Genomic DNA, 8,204 nt, shown 5'->3' with positions numbered 1-8,204 from the left:
TGCGGAATGGCTTCACGAGACGCTTGATGCTCGCGTTGAACGGGATTTCCATCCGCAACTTCTCCCCGTTGCAGTTGGGCTTCTTGTAGAGTGAAGCACAGACGCAGTCGCGGCGCAGCTGCTGCGGCTTTGGACAGCGGCCCACGACTCTGCTCATCATGGCCGCCGCCAACACTACCAAGATGGCCGCCGCCTTCATCTCTCTCTCCCGCCTTCTCTTGTCAGGGAACGTCGGCCGATCCTGTGAGGGGAGACAGAGAGAGAGAGAGAGGGAGAACGGAGGAAACCGCACAGGCCGGTTCTCCCACCCTCTTCTCGTCGGCCGTGCCCCGTTGGCCAACCCCGAGCCGGACATCGATAGGGCTGGGATGGTTGGGTTGGGGGTCCAATACAACTCCGACTCATCCCGAGGAATGCCGGGGGTGGAGGGGGGGGGGGGGTGGTGCGGTGCCTCATGAGGGAGAGGTGGAGGAGATTGAGCTTGTAGATCTAGAATACGGTTTTTGGGGGCCCCGTATCCAAGCAGAGATAGTCTGGCACTGGAGGAAGTCCAGGAAAGGCTCACTCAGCTGGTCCCGGGGATGGAGGGGCTCCCTCATGAGGGAGAGGTGGAGTGGGTCGGGTGGAGTTTAGGAGAATGAGGGGGGGACCTTATTGAAATAGAAAAGATGGAGGGGGGACCTGTCAGGGGAAATGTGGAGGGATTGTGGGGTTATATTCGAGGCCGAGAGAGAGAGATGTTTAATCAGGAAGTGGGGGGATCGAGGGGTTATATTCGAGGCTGAGAGAGAGAGATGTTTAATCAGGAAGTGGGGGGATCGAGGGGTTATATTCGAGGCTGAGAGAGAGAGAGAGATGTTTAATCAGGAAGAGGGGGGATCGAGGGGTTATATTCGAGGCTGAGAGAGAGAGATGTTTAATCAGGAAGGGGGGGGGGATCGAGGGGATATATTCGAGGCTGAGAGAGAGAGAGATGTTTAATCAGGAAGGGGGGGGGATCGAGGGGATATATTCGAGGCTGAGAGAGAGAGAGATGTTTAATCAGGAAGGGGGGGGGATCGAGGGGTTATATTCGAGGCTGAGAGAGAGAGAGATGTTTAATCAGGAAGGGGGGGAATCGAGGGGTTATATTCGAGGCTGAGAGAGAGAGATGTTTAATCAGGAAGGGGGGGGATCGAGGGGATATATTCGAGGCTGAGAGAGAGAGAGATGTTTAATCAGGAAGGGGGGGGGATCGAGGGGATATATTCGAGGCTGAGAGAGAGAGAGAGATGTTTAATCAGGAAGGGGGGGGGGATCGAGGTACGAAGCCTGAGTAGAAGATGATCAGGTCAGCCCTGATCTCATTGAATGGCTGAGCATATTCGATGGGCTGAATGGCCATTTCCTGGTCCTCTGTTGTATGACAGGATGAATGTGTAAATACAGCTGAAACATTCTGGGAGTCTCTGACTCAACACCACCCCGTTGGCACAAACCCCTCCCTTGTAACCTCCTGCCCTCCCCATCACTCGTAATCTGTGCCCGTTACCCCTTCTAGCCCTCCCTGTCACTGCCACCCACCATTCCCTCCATCTCATTCACGTCGCCTGTCAATCCCCTCTGCTCCGAGGAAAACAATCCCAGTCTGTCCCATCTCTCTTCATCACTGAATCGCTCCGGCATGAGGCAACATCCTGGTAAATCTCTCCCCTCCCCCGAGGCAACATCCTGGTAAATCTCTCCCAGCCCCAGGGGCAACATCCTGGTAAATCCCTCCCAGTCCCAGAGGCAACATCCTGGTAAATCTCTCCCAGTCCCAGAGGCAACATCCTGGTAAATCCCTCCCAGCCCCAGCGGCAACATCCTGGTAAACCTCTCCCAGCCACAGAGCCGACATCCTGGTAAATCCCTCCCAGCCCCAGAGGCAACATCCTGGTAAATCTCTCCCAGCTCCAGAAGCAACATCCTGGTAAATCTCTCCCAGCACAAGGCAACATCCTGGTAAATCCCTCCCTGCCCCAGAGGCAACATCCTGGTAAATCTCTCCCAGCCCCAGAGGCAACATCCTGGTAAATCTCTCCCAGCACAAGGCAACATCCTGGTAAATCCCTCCCTGCCCCAGAGGCAGCATCCTGGTAAATCTCTCCCAGCCACAGAGCCGACATCCTGGTAAATCTCACCCAGCACAAGGCAACATCCTGGTAAATCCCTCCCTGCCCCAGAGGCAACATCCTGGTAAATCCCTCCCTGCCCCAGAGGCAACATCCTGGTAAATCTCTCCCAGCCCCAGAGGCAACATCCTGGTAAATCCCTCCCAGTCCCAGAAGCAAAATCCTGGAAAATCCCTCCCAGTCCCAGAGGCAACATCCTGGTAAATCCCTCCCTGCCCCAGAGGAATCATCCTGGTAAATCTCTCCCAGCCCCAGAGGCAACATCCTGGTAAATCCCTCCCAGTCCCAGAGGCAAAATCCTGGAAAATCCCTCCAAGTCCCAGAGGCAAAATCCTGGAAATCCCTCCCAGTCCCAGAGGCAAAATCCTGGAAAATCTCTCTCCCAGTCCCAGAGGTGACATCCTGGTAAACCTACCCCAGTCCCAGAAGCAATATCCTGGTAAATATCCCCAGCCCGAGAGGCAACATCCTGGTAAATCCCTCCCAGCCCCAGAGGCGACATCCTGATAAATCTCTCCCAGTCGGAGAGGCAACATCCTGGTAAATCTCTCCCAGCCCCTGAGGCAACATCCTGGTAAATCTCTGCCAGCCCCAGAGGCAACATCCTGGTAAATCTCTCCCTGCCCCATTTCGAGTGCTGTCACATGCCTCCAATCCTGTGTTCCCTGAGCTGCACGCATCACCCTCGCTGTGGCCTACCGACTGTTTAATGCAGCACCTGGCTCACGTCGCTGCTCTTAAACACTTGCAAAATAAACACAGGGCGGCCCATGTTTGTCTGTGAGAGAGATGCATTAGCCTGGGCATCTGGGAGGGCAGGGCGGGCACAATATCACAATCCTGGCACAAAGGCAATCGCACTGCCCCGCTCCCTCCCCGTAGCCCTGTATCCGTCCGCAAACTAATCCCACTGCCCCGCTCCCTCCCCATAGCCCTGTATCCGTCCGCAAACTAATCCCACTGCCCCGCTCCCTCCCCATAGCCCTGTATCCGTCCGCAAACTAATCCCACTGCCCCGCTCCCTCCCCATAGCCCTGTATCCGTCCCCAAACTAATCCCACTGCCCCGCTCCCTCCCCATAGCCCTGTATCTGTTCCAAAACTAATCCCACTGCCCCCACTCCCTCCCCATAGCCCTGTATCCGTCCGCAAACTAATCCCACTGCCCCGCTCCCTCCCCATAGCCCTGTATCTGTTCCAAAACTAATCCCACTGCCCCCGCTCCCTCCCCATAGCCCTGTATCCGTCCCCAAACTAATCCCACTGCCCTGCTCCATCCCCATAACCCTGTATCCAACCCCAAACTAATCCCACTGCCCCGCTCCCTCCCCATAGCCCTGTATCCATCCCCCAAATTAATCCCACTGCCCGGCTCCCTCCCCATAGACCTGTATCCAGCCCTGAACTAATCCCACTGCCCCTCTCCTCTCCATAGCCCTGTAGCCGTCCCAAACTAATCCCACTGACCCTCTCCCTCTCCATAGCCCTGTATCCGTCCCAAAACTAATCCCACTGCCCGGCTCTCTCCCCATAGCCCTGTATCCGTCCCCAAACTAATCCCACTGCCCACGCTCCCTCCCCATAGCCCTGTATCTGTCCCCAAACTAATCCCACTGCACGGCTCTCTCCACGTAGCCCTGTATCCAACCCCAAACTAATCCCACTGCCCCCGCTCCCTCTCCATAGCCCTGTATCAGTCCCCAAACTAATCCCACTGCCCCCTCCCTCTCCATAGCCCTGTATCCGTCCCAAACTAATCCCACTGCCCCGCTCCTCCCCATAGCCCTGTATCCGTCCCAAAACTAATCCCACTGCCCCGCTCCCTCCCCATAGCCCTGTATCCATCCCCAAACTACTCCCACTGACCCCGCTCCCTCCCCATAGCCCTGTATCCATCCCAAACTAATCCCACTGCCCCCGCTCCCTCCCCATAGCCCTGTATCCATCCCCAAACTAATCCCACTGCCCCCCTCCCCATAGCCCTGTATCCATCACCAAACTAATCCCACTGCTCCGCTCCCTCGCCATAGCCCTGTATCCGTCCCAAAACTAATCCCACTGCCCGGCTCTCTCCCCATAGCCCTGTATCCGCCCCCAAAGTAATCCCACTGCCCCGCTCCCTCCGCATAGCCCTGTATCCATCCCCAAACTAATCCCACTGCCCACACTCCCTCCCCATAGCCCTGTATCTGTCCCCAAACTAATCCCACTGCCCCCGCTCCCTCCCCATCGTCCTGTATCCGTCCCCAAACTAATCCCACTGCCCCGCTCCCTCCCCATAGCCCTGTATCCGTCCCCAAACTAATCCCACTGCCCGGCTCCCTCCCCATAGCCCTGTATCCGTCGCCAAACTAATCCCACTGCCCGGCTGCCTCCCCATAGCCCTGTATCCGTCCCCAAACTAATCCCACTGCCCCTCTCCCTCTCCATAGCCCTGTATCCGTCCCCAAACTAATCCCACTGCCCCTCTCCCTCTCCATAGCCCTGTATCCATCCCCAAACTAATCCCACTGCCCCCGCTCCCTCCCCATAGCCCTGTATCCATCCCCAAACTAATCCCACTGCCCCCCTCCCCAAAGCCCTGTATCCATCCACAAACTAATCCCACTGCCCCCGCTCCCTCCCCATAGCCCTGTATCCATCCCCAAACTAATCCCACTGCCCCGCTCCCTCCCCATAGCACTGTATCTGTCCCCAAACTAATCCCACTGCCCCACTCCCTCCCCATAGCCCTGTATCAATCCCCAAACTAATCCCACTGCCCCGCTCCCTCCCCATAGCCCTGTATCCGTCCGCAAACTAATCCCACTGCCCCTCTCTCTCCCCATAGCCCTGTATCCATCCCCCAAACTAATCCCACTGCCCCGTTCCCTCCCCATAGCCCTGCATCCGTCCCCAAACTAATCCCACTGCCCCCGCTCCCTCCCCATAGCCCTGTATCCGTCCCCAAACTAATCCCACTGCCCCGCTCCCTCCCCATAGCCCTGTATCCATCCCCCAAACTAATCCCACTGCCCCGCTCCCTCCCCATAGCCCTGTATCCGTCCCCAAACTAATCCCACTGCCCCGCTCCCTCCCCATAGCCCTGTATCCCTCCCCAAACTAATCCCACTGCCCCCGCTCCCTCCCCATAGCCCTGTATCCATCCCCAAACTAATCCCACTGCCCCGCTCCCTCCCCATAGCCCTGTATCCGTCCCCAAACTAATCCCACTGCCCCGCTCCCTCCCCATAGCCCTGTATCCCTCCCCAAACTAATCCCACTGCCCCCGCTCCCTCCCCATAGCCCTGTATCCATCCCCCAAACTAATCCCACTGCCCCGCTCCCTCCCCATAGCCCTGTATCCATCCCCAAACTAATCCCACTGCCCCGCTCCCTCCCCATAGCCCTGTATCCATCCCCAAACTAATCCACTTACCCGCTCTCCTCCCCATAGCCCTGTATCCGTCCCCAAACTAATCCCACTGCCCCTCTCTCCCCATAGCCCTGTATCCATCCCCCAAACTAACCACTGCCCCGTTCCCTCCCCATAGCCCTGTATCCGTCCCAAACTAATCCCACTGCCCCGTTCCCTCCCCATAGCCCTGTATCCGTCCCCAAACTAATCCCACTGCCCCCGCTCCCTCCCCATAGCCCTGTATCCGTCCCCAAACTAATCCCACTGCCCCTCTCTCCCCATAGCCCTGTATCCATCCCCCAAACTAACCACTGCCCCGTTCCCTCCCCATAGCCCTGTATCCGTCCCCAAACTAATCCCACTGCCCCCGCTCCCTCCCCATAGCCCTGTATCCGTCCCCAAACTAATCCCACTGCCCCCGCTCCCTCCCCATAGCCCTGTATCCGTCCCCAAACTAATCCCACTGCCCCGCTCCCTCCCCATAGCCCTGTATCCCTCCCCAAACTAATCCCACTGCCCCGCTCCCTCCCCATAGCCCTGTATCCCTCCCCAAACTAATCCCACTGCCCCGCTCCCTCCCCATAGCCCTGTATCCATCCCCCAAACTAATCCCACTGCCCCGCTCCCTCCCCATAGCCCTGTATCCATCCCCAAACTAATCCCACTTACCCGCTCTCCTCCCCATAGCCCTGTATCCGTCCCCAAACTAATCCCACTGCCCCTCTCTCCCCATAGCCCTGTATCCATCCCCCAAACTAACCACTGCCCCGTTCCCTCCCCATAGCCCTGTATCCGTCCCCAAACTAATCCCACTGCCCCCGCTCCCTCCCCATAGCCCTGTATCCGTCCCCAAACTAATCCCACTGCCCCTCTCTCCCCATAGCCCTGTATCCATCCCCCAAACTAACCACTGCCCCGTTCCCTCCCCATAGCCCTGTATCCGTCCCCAAACTAATCCCACTGCCCCCGCTCCCTCCCCATAGCCCTGTATCCGTCCCCAAACTAATCCCACTGCCCCCGCTCCCTCCCCATAGCCCTGTATCCGTCCCCAAACTAATCCCACTGCCCCGCTCCCTCCCCATAGCCCTGTATCCCTCCCCAAACTAATCCCACTGCCCCGCTCCCTCCCCATAGCCCTGTATCCCTCCCCAAACTAATCCCACTGCCCCGCTCTCCTCCCCATAGCCCTGTATCCGTCCCCAAACTAATCCCACTGCCCCGGTCTCCTCCCCATAGCCCTGTATTGATCTCCAAACTAATCTGATAGTGCCCAGTCCCTCGGTGCTCACTGACAGCGCGCGCTCTCTCCCCGCTGACCTTCGGGTAGCACCCACTCCCTCAGTGTCGACCCTCCGACAGCGCCTGCTTCCCTCGGCCCAGACCCTCCCCCAGTTTCTTGAGGGTTGGGGGGGTGTGCTACGTGGCATCACCTATTCGCGCCAGGACTGCGAGATGTGGCACCCCTCCCTCCCATCTTACCGATGCTGTCTCCCTTCTGCGTCCTCACCGCCGATGCCCCTCTGTACATTTGCCTGTTGAATTTATACACGAAATTGCCTGTGCCCACTCGGGTCAGCCTCACGTGAGGGGGTTTGGCACATCGCGGGCATGGGGTGGCATACACTGTGACAGAAACTGAAATATCCCGGTCACCACGCCCCAGGGAACAGCTGGTACGAGGCCAGGGATCACAGCATAAGGACTGTTGGGTTCCAAACGCCAGCGAGAGACAGTGCCAGGGAAAAGTGAAAGGCAGAGCGATGGAGGGGGAGAGAAAGGGAGCGGGAGAGATGCAGGGGGTGAGAGAGACATAGAGATGGCGAGAGAGACAGATAGATGGAGAGAAAGAGGCACAGAGATTGGGGGGGGGCGCGAGAGAGAGAGAGAAAGACAGAGAGATGGCGGAGGAGAGAGAGAGAAAGAGATGGAGAGAGAGAGAAAGAGATGGAGGGAGAGAGAGAGAGATGGAGGGGGAGACAGTGAGGGAGAGAGACGGAGGAGAAGGGGGAAAGGGAAGGGGAGGGTGTGAGGGATGCAGCGACAGAGGCGGGGGAGAGAGAGAGAGTGAGAGACCCACACAGAGAAGAGTGAGACAGTAAGATAGAAACAGAGAGTATGAGAGAGGGGAGAAGAAAGAAATGGAGGGGGTGCTCAGAAAAGTGAGAGAGAGAGACACAGAGAGAGAGAGAGAGAGAGAGAGAGAGAGAGAGAGGGCCGAAGAGCAGGTTATTGAGAGGTGATCCCTCCGACAGCGCCTGCTCCCTCGGCGCTGACCCTCCGACAGCGCCCACTCCCTCGGCGCTGACCCTCCGACAGCGCCCGCTTCCTCGGCCCTGACCCTCCGACAGCGCCCGCTCCCTCGGCGCTGACCCTCCAACAGCGCCTGCTTCCTCAGCGCTGACCCTCCGACAGCGCCCGCTCCCTCGGCGCTGACCCTCCAACAGCGCCTGCTTCCTCAGCGCTGACCCTCCGACAGCGTCCGCTCCCTCGGCGCTGACCCTCCGACAGCGCCCGCTCCCTCGGCGCTGATCCTCCGACAGCGCCCGCTCCCTCGGCGCTGACCCTCTGACAGCGCCCGCTCCCTCGGCGCTGATCCTCCGACAGCGCCCGCTCCCTCGGCGCTGACCCTCCAACAGCGCCTGCTACCTCAGTGCT

This window comes from Stegostoma tigrinum, chromosome 49 (genome assembly GCF_030684315.1).
Source record: "Stegostoma tigrinum isolate sSteTig4 chromosome 49, sSteTig4.hap1, whole genome shotgun sequence".
Classification (NCBI taxonomy): Eukaryota; Metazoa; Chordata; class Chondrichthyes; order Orectolobiformes; family Stegostomatidae; genus Stegostoma; species Stegostoma tigrinum.
This window is presented reverse-complemented; position numbering follows the sequence as displayed.